We start from the raw sequence: 19,018 nt of genomic DNA, 5'->3' as shown, positions 1-19,018 counted from the left end.
TATTTCTTCCCCTCAGCACTGGCTTGCATGGTGAGGATGCATCTGTGCCACCTGGCAGCCCCTCTTATGGTCCCATTGCTTCCAGTCTCTTTTTCAGGCTGGGCACATCAGATTCTGCTCCCCGGGTAGTTTTGTTCCTTGCCCACCTGAGTGCTGATGCTATGGTAAAAATAACTGCACGGAAATGAGAGCATTGATTGGAATTTAAATAAAATTTGCATAAAACTCTGCCGTCAGTACTAATTAATTAGGTGCTAAAACCCCCCAAAAAAGCGGAAGGGGGGAGCTTGTCTTGCCAACTGGAGGGAAGCTATTAGAATTAAAGAATCATAGAATCATTTAGGTTGGAAAAGACCTTTAAGATCAAGTCCACCTGTTACCCTAGTACTGCCAAGTCCACCACTAAACCATGTCCCTAAGCACCACATTTACACATCTTTTAAATGCCTCTAGGGATGGTGACTTCACAGCTTCCCTGGGCAGCCTGTTCCAGTGCTTGATAGCCCTTTTGGTGAAGAAATCTTTCCCAGTATTCAATATCTAAACCTCCCCTGGCACAGCTTGAGGATATTTCCTCTTGTCCTATTGCTTATTACTCAGGAGAAGAGGCTGACATCCATCTCACCACAACCTCCTTTCAGTTTTCCCTTGAGCCTCCTCTTCTCCAGGCTGAACAATCTCAGTTACCTCAGCTATTCCCCACAGGATTTGTGCTCTAGACACCTCACCAACCTCACTGCCCTTCTCTGGACCCATTGCAGCACCTCAATGTGTTCTTGTAGTGAGGGGCCCAGAACTGAACACAGGATTCAAGGTGCAGCCTCACAAGTGCCCAGTACAGGGGAGTGATCACTGCCCTGGCCCCGCTGCCACACTGGTGCTCATACAAGGAGGGAGAAGTGAAAACTTTCATTGGCCTAACTGAAGCACCAGGCTCCAGCCAGCTGGTGTTGTGGGAGATTTGCTGCTGACAGGCAGGAGAGAGGCTCCCCTTTGCTGTGATGTAGTAATGCTTCCAGCCTCACTCAGTTTTGTCTCTAGGCCTCCTTCTTGCCTAGGTAGTGATCAGCCCCGTGCAGGAGAAGAAGTGTTTAGCTCATTATTTTCTCCATTACCCAGGGCAGTAGGAGGCAAATGCAACATCAAGAGGGAGAGGGGCTGTGTTAGTACTTGCATGTGCTCCATAGTAGCCCCTCAAGGCAACTTTTCCCTATCTATTACAAATATTACAAGGGACAACACTGCCGCTTGTGGTGATTTACTGGTTAATTAAACAATGAGATGTAGCAGTCTGGGTGACACCACCAATTAACTTGTTCCTCACACTGTTTAATTTGATCTATCTAGGATTTTATAGAGCGCTCATGGCCATGGAGAGGCTGAGGGTAGGGAGGCCTTTAAATTTTACTGCAGTTCATAACGTTGTCTGAATCCCTTGGCCACTCTTAGGATATGGGTCATATAAATGGATAAGCAGTGACATTCAGATGCTCGAGCCATTTGAAACAGTATTAAACCAGCTTCCTGTGTCAGAGAGAATATTTGGCTGGGCCTGAACTGGACCCCCAACAGCCCGGCAGGTCCTCAGTGAATTTCAGTGGGCTGGGTTATGAGGCTTCTACACTCCTTGTGCTTCTACACTCCTTGCACAACACAAAAAAGTCCTGCTGTGTGTTCAGAGATAGGGCCTGGCAGGATATTGCTAATGGTTGGTGAGAGCTTCCCATTTGGGGGTGGCTGGAAGAATTCAGACTGTTCTTTCTGCTTTCAGGATCTTCCAATTTGGAGGAAGTTTTGATCTTAATAGGCATCATAATGGAGGATGCCTGCCAGGTGAGTCTCACAGCCTGTATGTTTCCTGTCTGCTCTGGGAAACATCTCTGTCTCCTCCTTAGCCTACCTGAGTGGCAAATCACCTTTAACTTGCACAGATACAGGCTTCCTTGGTCTACTGGCAACCCATCGGTTGGCCTGCCCAAAGCTAGGAAGAATATCCTCCTGTGAAAACTGGAGGTTTGTTCCACACTGGGGGACACACCCTCCAACATAACTAAAAATACTGGAATCCTCTCCAGAATGGAGCTTCTTCTCCTTGCCCAGATGTACTTCCAAACAGAGCAACAATCTGCGGGGCAAATCTGAAGGGAATACTTCTTTTGTGTCAAGAATCTCCCCCTGCTCAGCTTCGATGTCCAATCCCTTTTAGATTTCTTTTTCTTCTCATTTTTCAGAGAGGTCTGATAATCCAAAGGACAAAATCCACAGTGGTGGAGAATCCCCTTGTAACATTAATCTTTCCCCTCACCTGATCATTAAGTACATGAGAGCTGCAATAAACCTCAATCTATCCCAGCCTTGACATACACTACACACCTTGAGATGACATCAAAACCCCAGATGGGTGTACTTTCTCATCCTTCCCATTCCAGCCCCTAAACCAGAGACTAAAACCCCATTTAGACTCTTCAAATATTTTGTTCAAGTTCTCCTTCTCAGCATTTTTCTCTGTATGCATCTGTGGCCTCAGATGTTTTGAAACCTCCAGTGTCCCTGGCCATGAGCTGCACCTTTGTGAGTTATTTTTGTGTATGTAATTGAGGCAGATCTGCCCTGATCAGTGTGGATCACGGACATGGAGCTTTCAAGGAAAACAAAGTGGGAAGGCACCCTATGTTGAGCATGTAGTGGATCACTTGTGCTTGGGCCACTGCAGTGGCCCAGAAAAGATGTGAAAAGTGACCCTTGTGCTTTTTTTCAGTGCAACAAAGTTTAATTTTAGTTCCTCTGACAAATTCCAGGTGAGATGGCTACATGCTGCTTACCTTATATTTTCTCTGCAATAGCATCTGGCTCTTCCTATGGAGTTTGGGAAGGCCTGGGGAGAAAAGTTTAGCAATCCAGATTAGAGTCCTGCAGTTTTGGGTGCTGCCAAAGGTGGGAGAAACCACCTGGAGACAGGTCTGTCATTCTCTTCCCCTGCCCCGATTCTTAACCCATTTTGAGATATTTAAATTGCAATGTCAGGCCGACTGAGAGCACAGTTAGCATAGTAGGCTATGTATACTTCTGAAAAAGAGAATTCTTTCTGGAATGTCAAGTGTGCCTGGCTTTCATTTTCAGGTGATGTATCATAGTCTCCAAGTGAAGTGTGAAAGCAGAGCTGCTCTGTTCTGAATGGATATTAAGCTCAGTCTCTGTTGTTCCAGGAAGAGTTTGTTCCCTTTCCATTGTCCAAGAGCGTTTTGTCCTGCAATGCACAACACCCTGCCAGCCTTTGTGGTACTGCTGCTATCCTAACGGTCACAGCTTCAGAGCTGGTGACACCATTTGCAGCATGCTTTTGAGATGAATCTGTGTGGACTCTGGAGCTGTGGGTGCCATAACCTTTCCCCAAAACTGGATGACATGTGTTCTGTAACTAAGGTGGGGATGGATCACTGAAAGCAGCTGCATCTGCATGCAATACACTGATTTTAATGTGCTGAAAACATGTCTAGCTGTCTGGGTCTTTGGCAAGGTATCCAGATTTGCTCCAGTGCTCAGTTTATCTCTGTTTCTAATGCTGCTTTCACCACAGAAATGTTTGAACCCCACTCAGTAGTATATTACATTAGAAGCTTGGGAAGTATATATGTTAACTAAATAGATGGATTTCTAAAGAGAAGAAATAACTTTGAAATATGAGTTCTTAACTGTCCATTGCATTGGCTTGTCAAATGGATTTGGAAGGAAACTCAATCTCTGTGTGTTTCTATTATATTTATCTTGTGTCAGGCTTATAGTTCGATGTTTCTGATATTGTCAGGACTTTGACTTTACTTCGTCCAGTCTTCCGCATTTGGTTCTTTTCTACCTTTCTCTACATCACTGGAGGCAGTCGTAGCTCAGGACAGGGTGCAGATCACAGAGTGGTGGCAGAGCTTCAGGTATGTTTGATGTGTCCTGCTCACATGTTCAAGACATTTGCTGAGCTTATTAATTTTCCTGCTAGATTTTAGCTCTTCCCTGCATGAGCAGGGATGCTGCCTTCTAGGATGACCTGGGAATTTAGCTTAACAAATTCCCCTTTAATAGAGAGGTCCACAACAATGACAGCACTGCTCTGTCTAGCCTTTTACAATGTCACATTACAGTGGTGGCATGTTATTGGTCTTAATTTTGTAACAGTTTGTTAGAAACACCCTGAGCATCTCCTGTGTGACTGCATGTGATGACAGGCAGCAGTCTCAATGCCATGACTGGTCTGATTTAGTCCTCTACAGAGCAGGATACCTACCCAAAGCTCCTCATACACTAACAGAGGTTAGGATGGTCAAGATAAGATCAGTTCTTCATTGCCATATTTCCCATGAGACCTTAGCCTTAAATGTAATTACTTCAGCCTTTTCATGCATGTTTTCTGTTTGCTAATGTTCCCCCTTCTTCTTACCTGCAGAAAATCCAGACATTTTCTCTCAGAGATGGTAAATGGAGAGTGGCTGTTGGAGTGGTAAAGGGTCACTGCCTCCAAAACAGCTGCATTTTATTTGAGCCATTTCAGCCACTGGCTGTTATTCTGCTGATCACAAGGGAGCTAACTCATTCTCAACTCTATTAAAATCTTCAAACCCACTTTATGTTCCTGGATGCTGCTGGTTTTCATTTATTTTTGCTTGTAGATCTAAGCTCTTTTATTCATGTGTGTTCCACTATGTATCTTTCAGGTTAACAGGTATTTTAAGTAAGATCTTTTAAAGTTTATTTTAGGGATTACTACTGCAAAGAAAGAAATCACTTTCCCATACATGAGATAAATTCAGAGCCTGGTATTCACAGTGCAGTTCTTCCAGAACTGAAAATGGACTCTGCATCTGGGGCCAAAACCATAGATTTAGGTTAGAAGAAACTCAGGAGGTCATTTAGACCTTACTCAGACAGGGTCAGTGATCTGACTTACGCCACCTAACTGATTACACACACTGTAACCTTAACTCTAACACTAGCTGTCTAGCATTGAAGAAAAAACAAGTCCACAAACCCCACATTTTTGCTCTCCTACAATATAAGCAATCTCTTCTGCTAACGGTAAACCACAGCATCCCCATCTGATAGCATCCCTAGAAATCTGTTGCATGCAACTGCCACTGGCTTCAGTCCAGCTCTGCTTCTTTATTTTGAGCTGTTAGGAAGTGCTGGGGTCTGAGCACACTGACCTCTGTGTCTGGGGAGGGGATCTGCATGCTGCACATGGCAACTCTGGTGAGGAGGTGCAAACATCAATGTGAGGCTGTACTTAAGGCTTTAGGACACAAATTCAACACAAGTAAATCTGGCCCAAATGTCCTGGTATTTTAGGCACCTACCCTAAGGAATTGAGGAATAAAACCATCTTTCCTGAAGTGAGTGGTCTCACCTCTGTGCTGTCATGGCTACACCAAGGGAAGACTCCATAGGGCAGCTTCACCTATTAGATGGGTTCTAGGACCAGAAAGAAGCTGTGGTGACCTCAGTCCTGGTCTCAGCTTCTCGTGTGTTCAGGGTAAATCCCTTAGTCCTAGGGAGAAGACTTACAACAGTATGTAGGTGCCTGACAGTGAGATCTTCAGAAACTCATGGGCACCCAAGTGCATCAGTAAATTTGCACCTCACACAGTCCCTCACAGCAGGATCCTGAATATATCTGTATGGAGAAGCTACTGGGTGGCTGGTGGACCACCACTCTGGGGAACACCACTCTGCTTGAGCCCAGGGGAGCTGAATAGCAAATGGCTGCAATGATGGGGAAATTGAACTCACCAGAAACCTTTTCCAGCCTGAGTAGTGAGCTGCCCCCTCCACGAGGGCTCAGCCCAGCTTTCCCACCAGGTAACCAACTTCAGACAGACATCATTACAAAAGAAAAAACAAAAATCTACCTCTCAGATTTTGTATTTTTACTTGCCCAAATGTGAATTTCTCCCCTTCCCACTGCCTAGTTGCACCGGTCTATAGTCAGATTGACACTGGTCAACCAAGGGACAGGTTTTCTATACACCCACATGTCTCTTGGTGACGACGGAAGCCCTGTTGACAAACTCTCTGTACCAGGTTACTGTGCAGTAAGAACATGCTTCTTACAGACACAAAACTCACCAATGAGTGAAACAGCTTTTCTTTCACTAAATATGCCATGCATTTAAAATGTCTATCCTTTGTGATAGGGTCTTCCACGCATAGCGATGGAAGGTGTGTGGGCTGGGACTATGCCTTAGCCAAAAATATCGTAGAGATCTAACAGAAACATTGAGAGCGGAATGGATGGGCATGAACAGCACCAGAGGACGTGGCAGAAGGACAGGAATGACAGCCGTTGGTGACACCTAAGCTAGAAGATTATCAAGATCATAGCACATCTCACAGCTGCTCAGAATATACCCAGATTGGGAAAAAGCAAAAGACAGACTGAAGCCGTTAAGAGGTAAGATAAATGACAAGCCTGAAGCCACTAAAGATGGTAAGGAGACTAAAGAGAATGAGTAAATCAATAGTGTTTCCTAATACTTCTGACAGGTGGACCAGGGTGGGGAGACAAAAAATCACAACCACTGTGAACCCTTAGAGTGAGCAAAAGGCAGCTCCAAAACCAACCTGTGGCCACCTGCCTAAGAGGAACTCTGGAGTTGTGATGGCTCGTTAGCTCATGTCCCTTGTCTCCCTGTCTTTGCAAGGAGTCCTAGCTCCAGCACATAGGCACCTGTTGGTGCCTGAGAACACATGGTCATGAAAGAATGACTGTGAATGAAATCAGTGGTTTAGAATAAAATCATCTCCCCCAGTAAGGTCTCTCATTGAACTCTCCTGCGTTAGTTGAGATTTGTGCAACAGCAGAGCAGTCCAGTTCCTAGCAAGGAAGTTGAAGTGTTATAAACCCTAAAGGATGTTCTGCATGAAGAATACGGGATATTCATATGCAGCCCCATAAAGGTAGGTGTGCTCTCCAAAGCCTGTGGCTGAATCAGTTCTTAAAGCTCCTCAATTTGACATTGCTTTCCCCTCCATACAGAATGTAACTGAAGGAGGGATAATTTTCTCTCCTCCTCTGCTTCTTTCTTTCTCCACCACCTGTTCCCACATATGATGTCTTCCGTCACCAGAAACTATATGTTGAATGAGCAAACGCTGATGCATGGCTGTAGTCCTGAGGCAAAGGTGAGTTGGGAATATTGAAAAGGCAGGCTGTGAATGAGGAGGGAGAAATTCTAGAGATTATATATGTTCTTCCTTCATTTCTCTGTAAACTCTGGCTCGAACTCATGTGTGAGCTGTAAGACAGCTGTCAGACTGAGCACTGCTTATTAAATATATCTAGTGAGGAAACGAGGGTTGGGCTATAGCAATAAGGAGAAGCAAAGCCTTCATCCCAGTTGGCAGATGGCTACTGGCTAGGTGCAATGCTCGTCTTCCCAGGAAGACTGGGAGCGACTGCAATTTTATCCTCCCCTCTATCTCTAAGCACCTCAGGGTGCTCAGATAACACGAGTGAAGTCCCCACTCACTTTTTCTCTCAGAAAGTGGGGAACTATGCTCACCACTTAAATGCAAAATGGCTTCTTTATTCCTTCTGCTCTTCTAAGCCCTGCTGACTTCAAGCAGAACTCCTGCTGTGCAAGGCTACAGCCGTAGATAACACTGCAGCAGTTTTGTGGCTGTGTAAAGAGCCAGTGTTTAGAGGGTGACTGGGTCCTGCCTGTCCCACTGTCTGCCCACTGCATACACTGACATGTGACTGGGTTGGAGGTGGAGGGTGGCAAAAGGACCAGGATGAAAATAAGCAAAACCAAAAACCCTGGGACAGCCGCAGATTTTCATTTGTGTGATATGTGTCTGTACTGGCTGGGCTTGTGTGAAAGAACACCCGCTATGCATGGTACCAGTGGGACCTAAAATGTAATGACCCACCAAGTCAGAGCAATGGTCCCAGCAGCCCAGCTCCCAGCATCCTATGGCCTTGGTGACTGTAAAGCTTGTTAACATCCTTCCAAAGAAAAGACCCCAGCCATTTTGGCCTCTCCTCCCAAGCTGGCTGCTCCATCCCCCTGGCCATTTAAACTGATCTTCTCCATGCCCAATCTGACTCCACTCTGCCCTCCTGCAGAGCAGGGACCTGAACTGCCTACTGTTCTCCAGACCTGAGTGCATCCTGGGTTTATATAGTAGTAAAAAGATACAAAGAAAGAAGCCTGCAGAGTGGCATCCTGTTCCACTCAAGAATCATCCACTTTGGTCAGCATTAACTTTGACACTTCTTCTTGTCCATTCCTACTATTGGACAAAAGTATTTTCATCAACAGCTGTGATATTTCTCCAACCTTTCCTGTCCTTGTATACACAACACTAAGCAGAGAAACTTCCACAGTGATTTTGCAAGAGAGAGATCCTGACTTCTTATTCTGTAACATGGTGACTGCTCAGCTCAAAGCTCAGGCTCCATTGCAAGCAATGCAGTGAAGAGAACCCCAATAGTTGCATCCACAAGGGAAATGCAGCCACCTCTGGGCAGGCAGGTAGAAGAATGTGGTGACACAGGGAGGGGTGAAGGTGAGGGCTACTGCTAATGGAAGTGGCTTGAGGGGGATTTTGAGGCAGACTAACTGCCTGAGTTAGTAGTTGTCTCGTAAGCCAACCTTCCAGCCAGTATTTCTGATGACCTTGCTGAAAAGTCTACTATGAACCACAGGAGCAAGAATGAAGGAAGAAGTAAAGACTTTTCCTGATTCTCAACTGCTAAAGATAGCTTTGGATTTTAGTGGAAAAGAACAACCAAGAAAGAAAGAAAAGAAAGCACAGTCAGTTTCTGGGGACAGAATGACACAGCAGTGACTTGCAATATCTAAAACTCAAATGTCCCTGCACAAAGGCCATGCTTTTTTTAAAGAAAGCATTTAGAAACTGCATATTCTTCAGCAATTGCTAACCGGACCATGGTAGGACTTCAGAGCATCACTTTACACCCGTAATATTCCTTCTAGCACAGTCAGTACAGACTTTTACTATTTCATCCAACATCTTTCAGATAGGGAAATGGAAGAAAGGGGGCAGCCTGTGCTATAGTATTGCATGACTGTGGCTGTAGGAAATCTCCTTGGGGCCTGCTGACGTCGTGTGTGCCAGTTGGATGCCCTGGGGGAGATGGTAGCAGGTGAAGGAACCATCAGCCTCCCAGGTGAAGTGAAGGGGTTCTCAACTGCTTGAGCATCACACAGGCACTTCCAGGGGGCTGTGGCATGGCAGACTGAGGCATCCTGTCCTCAGCTCCTAAGATACAGCTAGGGCAAATGTATGTTTTGTGGGAGACCAGGATATCCCTCAGAATGGTGAAACAGCCTAGAAAACATATTTGCTCATTTTCATCCAGGTCCTTTTGCTGAACTCGGCTCCACAACAGAGACAAGTAACTTGGGCCTTCTTAGTGTCATCAGCTAAAAAATGGGGCTAATATTAAGCTTACCTACTTTCCAGTGAGTTATAGCTAATCAGAGTTAGTGTTAGTTAATGTTTGCACAGCTCTGGGATGTGAAAATGGCGATATCATGCTATTACTCATGGTGCCTAGAAACCATGATTCTTCATAACCAGAGCAGTCAGCAGCTCTGAGGGTAACACAGCCTGGTAGGTGCACTGTCTCCAGGAGGATAATCCATTTCACCCATGCCAGTCTGGGGCAAGGAGCAGGCACTCAGAGAGCAGGGGAGAAGCACAGTGGGGAACAGAGCTGTCTCTGTTCCCAGCAAGGCACCATTCTGAAGGGGAAAGGAAAATAGTAGGAATTGATTGAAACCCAAAAGAGGGATTTGGAAGTGTGTGATGCCATTTCCTAAGCTTGGATTTTGTCCAATACACTTGGAACAATACCCTACATTTTGGTGATTGATCCGGAACAACTACTCATGTCAGAACATTGGCTTGCAGCCTCTTCCAAGAGCTATCCCCAGACACAAAGAGGTCTGACCACCTGTAGGGGTGTGATCCACCAGGGAAACAGAGGGAGGATTGTCATGCTCTGAATCACCAGTGCTGTTTTTTACAGCTCCCCAGTGCTAACCTACATATTAGCTGAGGAGTTGGCTACAGCTCCTGGCCAGCTTCCATACTTAGCAGTTGCATTCTGGTACCCTGAAATCCCCCTCCTCATGCATATGCGTACTGCATGGTTTCAGAGGGACACAGGAGCTATCACTACTTTCTGTGCAAAACTCCTGCACAGTGGTGGAGCTGGCTCATTCTTCTCAGGAACAGGCTCCATTTCACTGCTGCAAGACATGAATTATGCGTCTGGAAAGGTTCTAAAAACTCCTTGGGACCCTTTGGAAGGAAGATGCAATCTTGAGATGAAAAGCGGTATTAAAATGTCACCTGGTTTGACTGCTGGCACAAATGGGGCCTGTGGCTTTGACTAGGGAGAAGTATCCTCATGATGCTGTAAGGCATAGATTGCTGACACTAAGCATATTCCATTTATGAAGTCATAAAGGTGTCTGTACTAGGTAACTGATTTAGGATTTTGTTCCTCCTTCCTCCTCCTCTCCTTGTTCTGTGATTTTTCTTCAACCTTCTCCTCCTCCCCACACTTTCTCTTCTCCTCCCAGAGAAGCTGAGTATCTCCTGCTGTCAGAACCATTATTCTCCCTTGTATCAGAATGAATGATTAGTCTTTGTCTAGTTGCTTCCGTGATGAAGTGCAGATGGAAGAATATTCTCGTGAGTAACCAAGGGTGTCACTCCCTGTGGGGCTGTTGGGAACATGGTACAGCTCTCCATCAGCTTACAGGCAGGGAATTGCATGTCCTGCATGAAGGTACATTTGTATCCAGTCTCTGACACAGTACCACGTGCAGGTTGCCGTGCTTGAAGCTGGGGCACATACATCCCCAGGATGAATGTGTGCACATGATGATCTCTTTGCATTCATCTGTGGGCTGCTACAGATACCCAGTTCGCCTTCCTCATTTCCCTGTCTCCAAACCTGTCTAGTCCTTCCCAGTCTCAGTATACCTCCTGGATAACAACCATACTAAGAGGAGGCTTCTGGGGAGGTCTGGGGTAAGGAGACATGTGGTGAGTGGAGAAAGGATATTAGACAGCAATAAAGTGTAAAGGACACCCCATACTTCCTATAAATATCCCAACAGCTCCCTTGCTTCCTAGCAGCACTAATGAGGCTCAACAGGAGTGAGGGAGGGCAACAAAGTAATCACTGATGAACAATCAGAGATGGTGCTTGGCTGCTAATGGGACTAATGAGCTGCTTTGCATAAAATGGGGGGGGGGGGGGGAGGAAAAGGAGCAGATGGGCTCTTGGAAGGAAGGCCAATGACAGCAGGAGCAACATGAGTGTCCTGCAGCATGGCAGCAGTTGCTGCTGTCTGTCTGCTCCTTCCCTGGCAGGAGGCACTGACCACAGGAGAGCCAGAACTGGGCAGCTCTGCTTGAGTGGCTCAGGCACAGCTTGAATCCTGGTGTGAACCACAGTTTACCTCAGCAAGCCTGGAAGGGCTTATGTTATCCTTGTGCATCAGAGAGGTTAAGCCAATCCTTCACTGAAGAAAGCAGGACATGTCTTCCGTAAATCCAGTGTCCAAGCCATGGATATGCAGACCTCCAAAGGACAATTCCCCCTACACTTAAAGATATCCAAGTTAAAGATGCCAGGTTCTGAAAGTGATGATGGCAGGCTGGATTGCTTCTCTGTCCTCTTAGTGGGCACCAGGTATGACCAGACAAACACCCTGGGGTTTATTATTTTGAAGGGGAGTAGCACCTTGTTCCCTACCTTTTGCCAGTAGGAACTGGGGTCCAACTGCAGGTGAGAAGCTGAGTTTTCACAGGGAGATGGCAACTGTGATATGGTTGAGGAAGAAGTGTACAGGAGAAAGAGACAGGCATATGCTGCAAAGGAGAGATGCTAATCTGTGCCTCAGTCAGCCAGGCATAGGCAAGGGGAGAGTATCACATCACACCACTAAGGCTTGAAAGATTTTATGACTGAAGGAATAGGGTGTCCTGGTGCATTCTGGCAGTGTATGGCAGGTTCAAAAAGAGGATTTCCCATCTTGAGATTATGACACAGGAAAAACACATTTGAGTCACTTTTCCTTGACACATTAATGCCATTTCTACTATGATTACTAATGTGAGACTGGAGAGACTATGGTGCCCTGTTTTGCCTCCTACACCTGACTGCTGATCCTTCCAGCACTGCCAGGTGACAGCAGGAATACTGTCTCTGTCACACTACTTCAGTCTTTGACTCCTCTTCTGAGACTGCAGGCAACCAGACAAGCTATGATCTCTATTGCAATCTGGACAAGTGTCTGTTAATAGCCAGCCTGAGGTTCCTTAATGTGTTTCCCTTTCATAGAAGCTTCCAGAACAGCCAGAAGATGGTAACAACCATGCAACAAGAGCAGCAGGTTAGAAAGGCTGCAGCATTGCTCTTGTCTGAATTCAGAAGCAGATGCTATAAATTATCTTGCAAATGGAGCTGTAGGAATGATTTTCTACCTCACATCCGTAATGTATTGGTGCTTTATCTAGGTACACAGCTGTGGGTGGGGTGTCCTCACAGAAGGGAGAAGGCACTGAGCTCTCCGCCCACTTATTAGCTTGTATTAGGAGAGATGATTATGGGATGGGTGCAGCTGCTCTATCAGAAAAGAGCTAATGAAAACCTTTCTTCCCCCTAGGGCAGGCTCTGTGCAAGGCTCTACATTGACTCCCATTCCTGATATGGTCTCCCGTGTAGGGTGCATCACTAGCGTGAGCTGGACATAAAGTACCAGTTCTGTACTTAGAGCAGCCTGTAGGCTATGTAAAGCCACCAAATATTCAGATGTCCCCTATGCTTCTCTAACTTTTGCAGGGAAAAGTGGTAATAAGAAGGAATAATTTAGTACTGGGCAGATGAGAATCACAGTGCTATGTTAACTTGAAGCCAGCCCATTGGGATGCCCTTGGTGTTGAGTTAGGAAAGACTGCATGCCTTGGGGGTGTTCACAGGGAAGCCATGCTCCCCTTCTCCTCAGAGTTATTCCAGCTGCTGTTTCTCCTGTGCTCCAGCGTCCTGCATGTTGAACTCTAACATGAATTTCCTGAGTTGAGCCCAGGAGGATGTAATACCTATATGTAAATGTGGAGATCTGAGGTGAGGTGTGAGGCAGATCACTTACAGCATCTTTGTGTTGTTTGTGGAATATTCAGTCCTTTTGCATTTGTTGAGTCTCTGTGTTCTCTCTGAGTCCTGCACTGTGTCTTGCTGTGACTGTCCCTGTATCACTGCCATACCTGTAAGGGCTACTGAAAATGCTTTTACAGGATCACCTTCCTGCAGCTTTGCAGGAAGTGTCAGAGGAGCCTTGCAGAAAAACCCTGCAGGTTTTCTCTGACTCTACATGGAGAATATTGCAAGAAAAAGAAATTTAAAAGACATGGTTGGCTCAAAATCTGCATCTTTTCAAATGGCCACTGTGCTGTTCTGATGCCTAATCAGAGAAAGAAATCTACCTCTTTGGTAATGTGGGTAATGTTATGCTGTCCTTAACGACTATAATGATATGAGGCTGATGGAGGCCAGAGTCTTGTGCACACATAGGTGTAGATGTCTAGATTTTGTGTGTTCTGAGAATATACAGGAGAAATCCATGGTAGGTGACTGGAGCAGAACATGAAATCAGAATGGACAAGATGCCACATGGATTTTGCTCTTATGGTTTGTCAGGGGTGAGTGAATGGCACTTGACTATGTGGGAGGAAAGAAAGACTGGATGCCAGCCCATAGCACTAAGGAGGGGAAGTATTACAATGTAATTGCAGAGCACAATGGGAGGATGTTATCTGTGGCCATTGGTTTTTGCCTGGTCTGCTTTCTAGAAGTGTTTTGCCAGCTTCAGGCTGTGATTGACATTTACTGCCAGCTCCCCCAGAGAAAGGAAAGGAAACTGCTGTGCAGGCCCTAACACCTATGTACATTTTCCCCTTCAGGATCCAGGGGTGTTAAGATTGCTCATGCGGAGCACAGTTTTGTAACATTCACCTGCTGATGGTGATCCTGGCATTGGTGCCTGAGAGAACATGTACTTGTTTTCTCTAGCTATTGGCACATTTCAGTCTCTACTTGCCTCCTCCCCATGTTTCCTCTCCCAAAAGTTAGCCAGGTGGAAGCAAGAAGCACAGCAGATAGACCTGTCCAACACAAAATTTGCCTAGCATGTCCTTTCAGAGTTTGGCCCTTAAAATATAGGAGAGGGTGGTTTATTGCTGCCCTAAGTGACTGTACTGCAGCTGATCAGTGTGGATATATCTTCCAGCTGGTAAATACTCTCCTGCTTCCTCTATGTAATATGCTATTAAGGCTGAAGCATGCTGGGTTATTTTTTATTTTGTTTAGTTGGTGCTCTTTCTAGTTTGGGAGGAAAATACCTTTGTTGAAACCATGGTGGGAAGAGGACTGTCTGCCACATCCCCATAATCATGGAGCTGTTGTGCTGCCCGTATTTATTGCACCTATATGATTATGCTGGGTCCCACCCAGGAGCTGAGCTGCATCTGCTGAGTTCTTCAACTGGAAATGTGGCTCTGCAGATATATGTATCATTAAATGTTTGGGTGGAAGTCAGGAGCTGTAGGTTCAATCACTTCTATCATAAACTTCCAGTGTAACTTCAGACAAGGTGTTTTAACCTCTTATACTTCATCCCTCCCTCCCACCTGCAAAATACAGATATCTAAATCTTTCTCTTACCCACTTGCATTTTAAGTTCTTTGGAAAAAAGGAGTTTCTTTATAAAATGTGTGACAGTCTCTAGCATGACCATACCCTAGACAGATAGTTTCAGTATTAAAGATGATTATTTTTAGTAAGGGATGATCTAATGATGCTCTTTGCAAAAGGATGAAAGCTATGCTTGGAGTCCTGTTCCAGTTCTTCTTATATCAGTATCTTCTGTATCTCAGAAGTTTCCTCTCCTGTTTCATATTCCTTTTTTCTCTTGAAGTCTTTCATGCCATGATGCTGTGGCAAAAGAGCTGCCATGGAGCACCTCAGCTTTGACATATATGTATGCAGGCAATGGGAGGAGACAGATGGGAACAAAGTCCTCTTATCTGGGAAGAGAGCTGCAACTTCATAATCCAAAATCTGCAGTCAGGAAGGATTTTAACTCTGAAGTTTTTCTGCTGAAACCGCAGGTCTTATTCATACACAGAAGAAGCATAGTGGAAGGGCAAAAACCCACAAGGTGCTCAAACCCGCACAGACATTTGGCCTGTGACAGTCACCTACACATGCTCAGGAGCTCACTCTCTGTCATCTATGAGACATCCATTTCTGGGGGCTGTGTAACATCTGAGCACTTACATACATCAAGTGGAATATTTGCAAATGCACCCAGTTGAGAGAAGGGGTCTCTGTAGTTATCTTCCGCTTCACCAGCATTCCTAACAGGGAAAGTCCTCTTTCTCTGGTAGATTGCTCCAACAGAAGCACTATAGGACCCGTTGCCATGGAAACAAAACCTTTTCCTTTTCATATTTCAATAACGTATTGAAGGTTTTCAGGGACTTTTCCCATTTTTCCTCTGGCCTTTCAGCATTTACTGTGCATCATATGCTGGAAGTACAATGTTCTTAATCTTCAAAACCCAAACAAAAAATAACCCACAAAATTGTTCTCATCTCAACTGACTGTCTCTCTGCCATCCATCCCTCATATTCCTTATCTCTGTCATTTGAGGCTTCAGCTTTCTATGACAATCTAACTCAGAAACAGCAATTTGCTTTGTGTGATGCAGAGTTCCTTTGCCTGTGCCCAAAAGCTCTCCCTAAGGGTGAGGAAGATGCCCTGCTACCATGGACCTGTCTTGCAGATGAAGTTTTTCCCTGTTACACAATGCAGTTGAATGTCGTTTAGGGTATTGGGGGTGAGGAGGCAGGAGGTGTAAGGATTTCCACTCATGGGAAGAAAGTGATGAAATGTGCTTTCACAGCAATGATTTCCATCTCTGCAGTTTCAATGCCTTACAGCCTCTGCTGTGAAACCTGAAGCCCCAGCCTCTTTGCTTCATTGAGCTGAGTGTACCTACTTATTAGAGTCTCAGTTGTTGAATAACACAACAAATGAAAGAAGAGATTTAGGAGCAGTTAAGCACTGAGCTGTAGAGATGGTCCTCACTACGCAGTGCAGCTGCCTGTTTCCTCACATAGTCCATTCCATTAACTAGCCGTGCAGTTCCATCTAAACAACGCGTGTCCCACTGTAGCTCTTCCATTATGACCCACAGGTGACTCTTGTCTCATGAAAACTTCTGCAAAAAGCCTAGAAAAGGGTCTTATATTGGTGGTCGTCATGGTACATCCCCTCTGCATTCAGGGGCTGCACTTCAGATAAACATTATTATGAACACATTCCCTACTCACTGCTTCTCTCTGCTCTTTCTGTGCCCCTCTACAAGCACAGCTTTGGGTACCTTTGCTTTTACCTGCTAAGCTGACTGCAAAGGATTTAGTGCATTTGGGTTTTGTTGCTTCTGAGTGTGTGGAAATAGCTGTGAGCTCTAGAGGGCAAACAGTGTTTTCTAGAAGATTAAAAAAAGAAAAAGGCAATTTATTTGAATACAGCAGGGGTTTGGACAGCACTGAAGGCATCCTCTGACCCATCAAAAGAATAAGCTAGGACAAAAAGCAGTAGAGAATGCACAGGGTTACTACATTTACCTTCCAAGAATAAGAATGGGATCTGGATCTCCTAGCTGAGATACTGAGGTGGGATCACAAGAGAGCAGATAAACAACAACCAGTTTTAATGGGTGTTGGGCCTACTGCAGAAAGAGAGAGGAATAAAGGGAAGGGGTGCCTATGATCCAAATTGCTAGTCTTTGGTAGCATGGGATCACATGCCCTAAACCACTCATCAACCATCATCACTAACTCCCCATCATCTAAATCAGTTGGCCCACTCCGGGAGAAGGGTTGGAGGGGAACATTACCAGAGCCCAATGGGGGCAGTGCTGGAAGGCTTAAGAGTGCAATAGCACAGCATATATGTGTGACTGCCTCCCATGGAGATTAGTTTCTGCGGCGTTCTTATCTGTGCTCTCAAACAGAGTCAGGCTGAGCTAAGTCATTATCTGGTTAGGAGACTATAACTTGGGCTAGAAAATAGGTTTTGATGGATTCAGCATTGGTGAAATTCCCACAGAGTCTGTGGAACATGCTCACACTACAAAAGTGTGCACTTAAAGTCGTGGAAAGCTTTGCTCCCCAGGTCCAAATGACACATGGAGCCAAAAGTGCTAAACCACATTCTGAGTTCACAGCTTAGTGACAGAATTGTCTACCACCAAGGAAAATGCTTGACACTAAACCATTATGTAATTGCACTGCAAACTCATAATTACTTATTGTGTTTCTTCCCAAAGATGAAGGGCTGAACAGAGAGTCTCTTATTTTGTAGTAATTACTGATAACAAATTGTTTAGTTAAAGCTTAGTAAAGATACTTTTGGTCAAAGCCTCTTTTTTTTTCCAGCATGAACTAAAACTATTTTTTGCCACAGCCCAAAGAGGTGACATTTCAAAGTATGAATAAAACTAGCATAACAACTTGCAATTGTGTGAGGACAACTAAGATCTACGTTTCCTGTGATTCTTTCTGTTGTCTGCTGTTTTTTCTCATGATCTGGACCATCTTAGTTTGGTTAAACAGCCAAATAAAAAGGCAAGAACCATGTTTTTGCTACAGTTTTGTCCAGTGCCTTGCACAAGAGCTGTTGGGGATGGCAGCAGAGATGAGACTACTTCTGCAATGAGATGAGCAGAAATGGGCTGCACAGAGCTGGGAGGGTGGTCCCATGGGAAATGCAATCATCACCCTGGTGCCAGTCACAGTTAGTGGCACTGGGCCTTAAATCCTCATCATCAGAATTATCAGTGATCAGTGCTGGCAGGAAAAAGGGGAGCAGTTTAAGCAGATGGAATGTCTCTAATCTTCCTAGTAGTTGTGTTCGTGTGTTGGTGCCATGAGGGCAAATAATCTGTACATCTAAATCCCTTGTTTACACTTGGAGTGTATCCAAATGGATGTCAAGGTAAACAATCTCAAATCCTGGCTTGGACTGTCTATCCATGAGGCCTCCAGCGAAGTCACCAGGCTGGATGGTTCTGGACTATGGTCCCTGCCAAATGTACATAAGGCTTCCTCTGAATATTTCCTTTGGAGCAGAACAGTCTTACTGGCACGGCTTTTAGAAGCCAACCCCTGCACTGGCACCACAGCCAGTCTGAGCCTCATCTTGCGGTGGAAAGGGGCTCTGGGATAAAGAGCAGGAGTCTGGGACAGCAGGGAGCATGTGGGTGACAGCCTTTCCCAGGACATGCGTGCACGCTGGTTTCCCCAGGTGGAGGTCTGTGCTCTTTAGAGGGCAGCAATGTGAGGGTTCCGTGTGCCCTTCTGTAACAGTGACGTGCCATAAGGCTGTCCTCTGGGGCTGTCCATCTTCCAGAGTATAAACCAGCAGAGCTGTGTGGCATGGGGCAGGAGGCCAGTGTGCTCTCTAGGCAAGAGGGAGGCTGCCTGTGTTTGCAGTTTGACTGCAGTAGGAGCAGGCAGTGGATGTCCTCTGCCCACCAAGCCAGAGTCCCAGTCAGAGGTGCATCCTCCAGCTACTCCATCCCAACTCGGCACTGCTGGCCCCTTTCAGTCAGAGCCTGTAGCTGTCACACTGGTGGCTCAGAGATTAAGTGCTTCCTGGCAGACCAGCCTCAGCCAGCCTTGCTTCTATAGCCCCCTCTCAAGCCCTTCCTAACTCTTCAGAGCTGCCCGCCTGATGCATGAAGTCTTCCTCAACACCCTCAATGCATTGTTTTCACTTGCCAAAGTTCCTCCTCTGGATGAAACAAAGATCACAAAAGAGGATGTGTCTGGGGAAGACTTGACCTATACTAGTCCTAATGTTGGTGACTTCTGCTAGGAGTACAGTAATTTTGTCTTTTTATGTTTATTGTTTTAT

The 19,018-nt window shown here is 45.5% G+C and overlaps 1 protein-coding gene across 1 annotated transcript in view; it reads left to right on the top strand.

Moving 5' to 3' along the window:
- The first annotated feature begins 6,232 nt into the window (after positions 1-6,232).
- Positions 6,233-19,018, top strand: part of GSG1 (germ cell associated 1) — an 88,523-nt gene continuing 75,737 nt past the window's right edge. Inside the window, exon 1 of the mRNA XM_057429929.1 lies at positions 6,233-6,436. The gene's annotated coding sequence lies outside the window, so the exon portion shown is untranslated. The remainder of the gene's footprint in view (positions 6,437-19,018) is intronic.

Source organism: Pezoporus wallicus, unplaced genomic scaffold (genome assembly GCF_028554395.1).
Source record: "Pezoporus wallicus isolate ANWC-B61680 ecotype Strahan unplaced genomic scaffold, APGP_CSIRO_Pwel_v1 scaffold_3294, whole genome shotgun sequence".
Classification (NCBI taxonomy): Eukaryota; Metazoa; Chordata; class Aves; order Psittaciformes; family Psittacidae; genus Pezoporus; species Pezoporus wallicus.
This window is presented reverse-complemented; position numbering and strand designations above follow the sequence as displayed.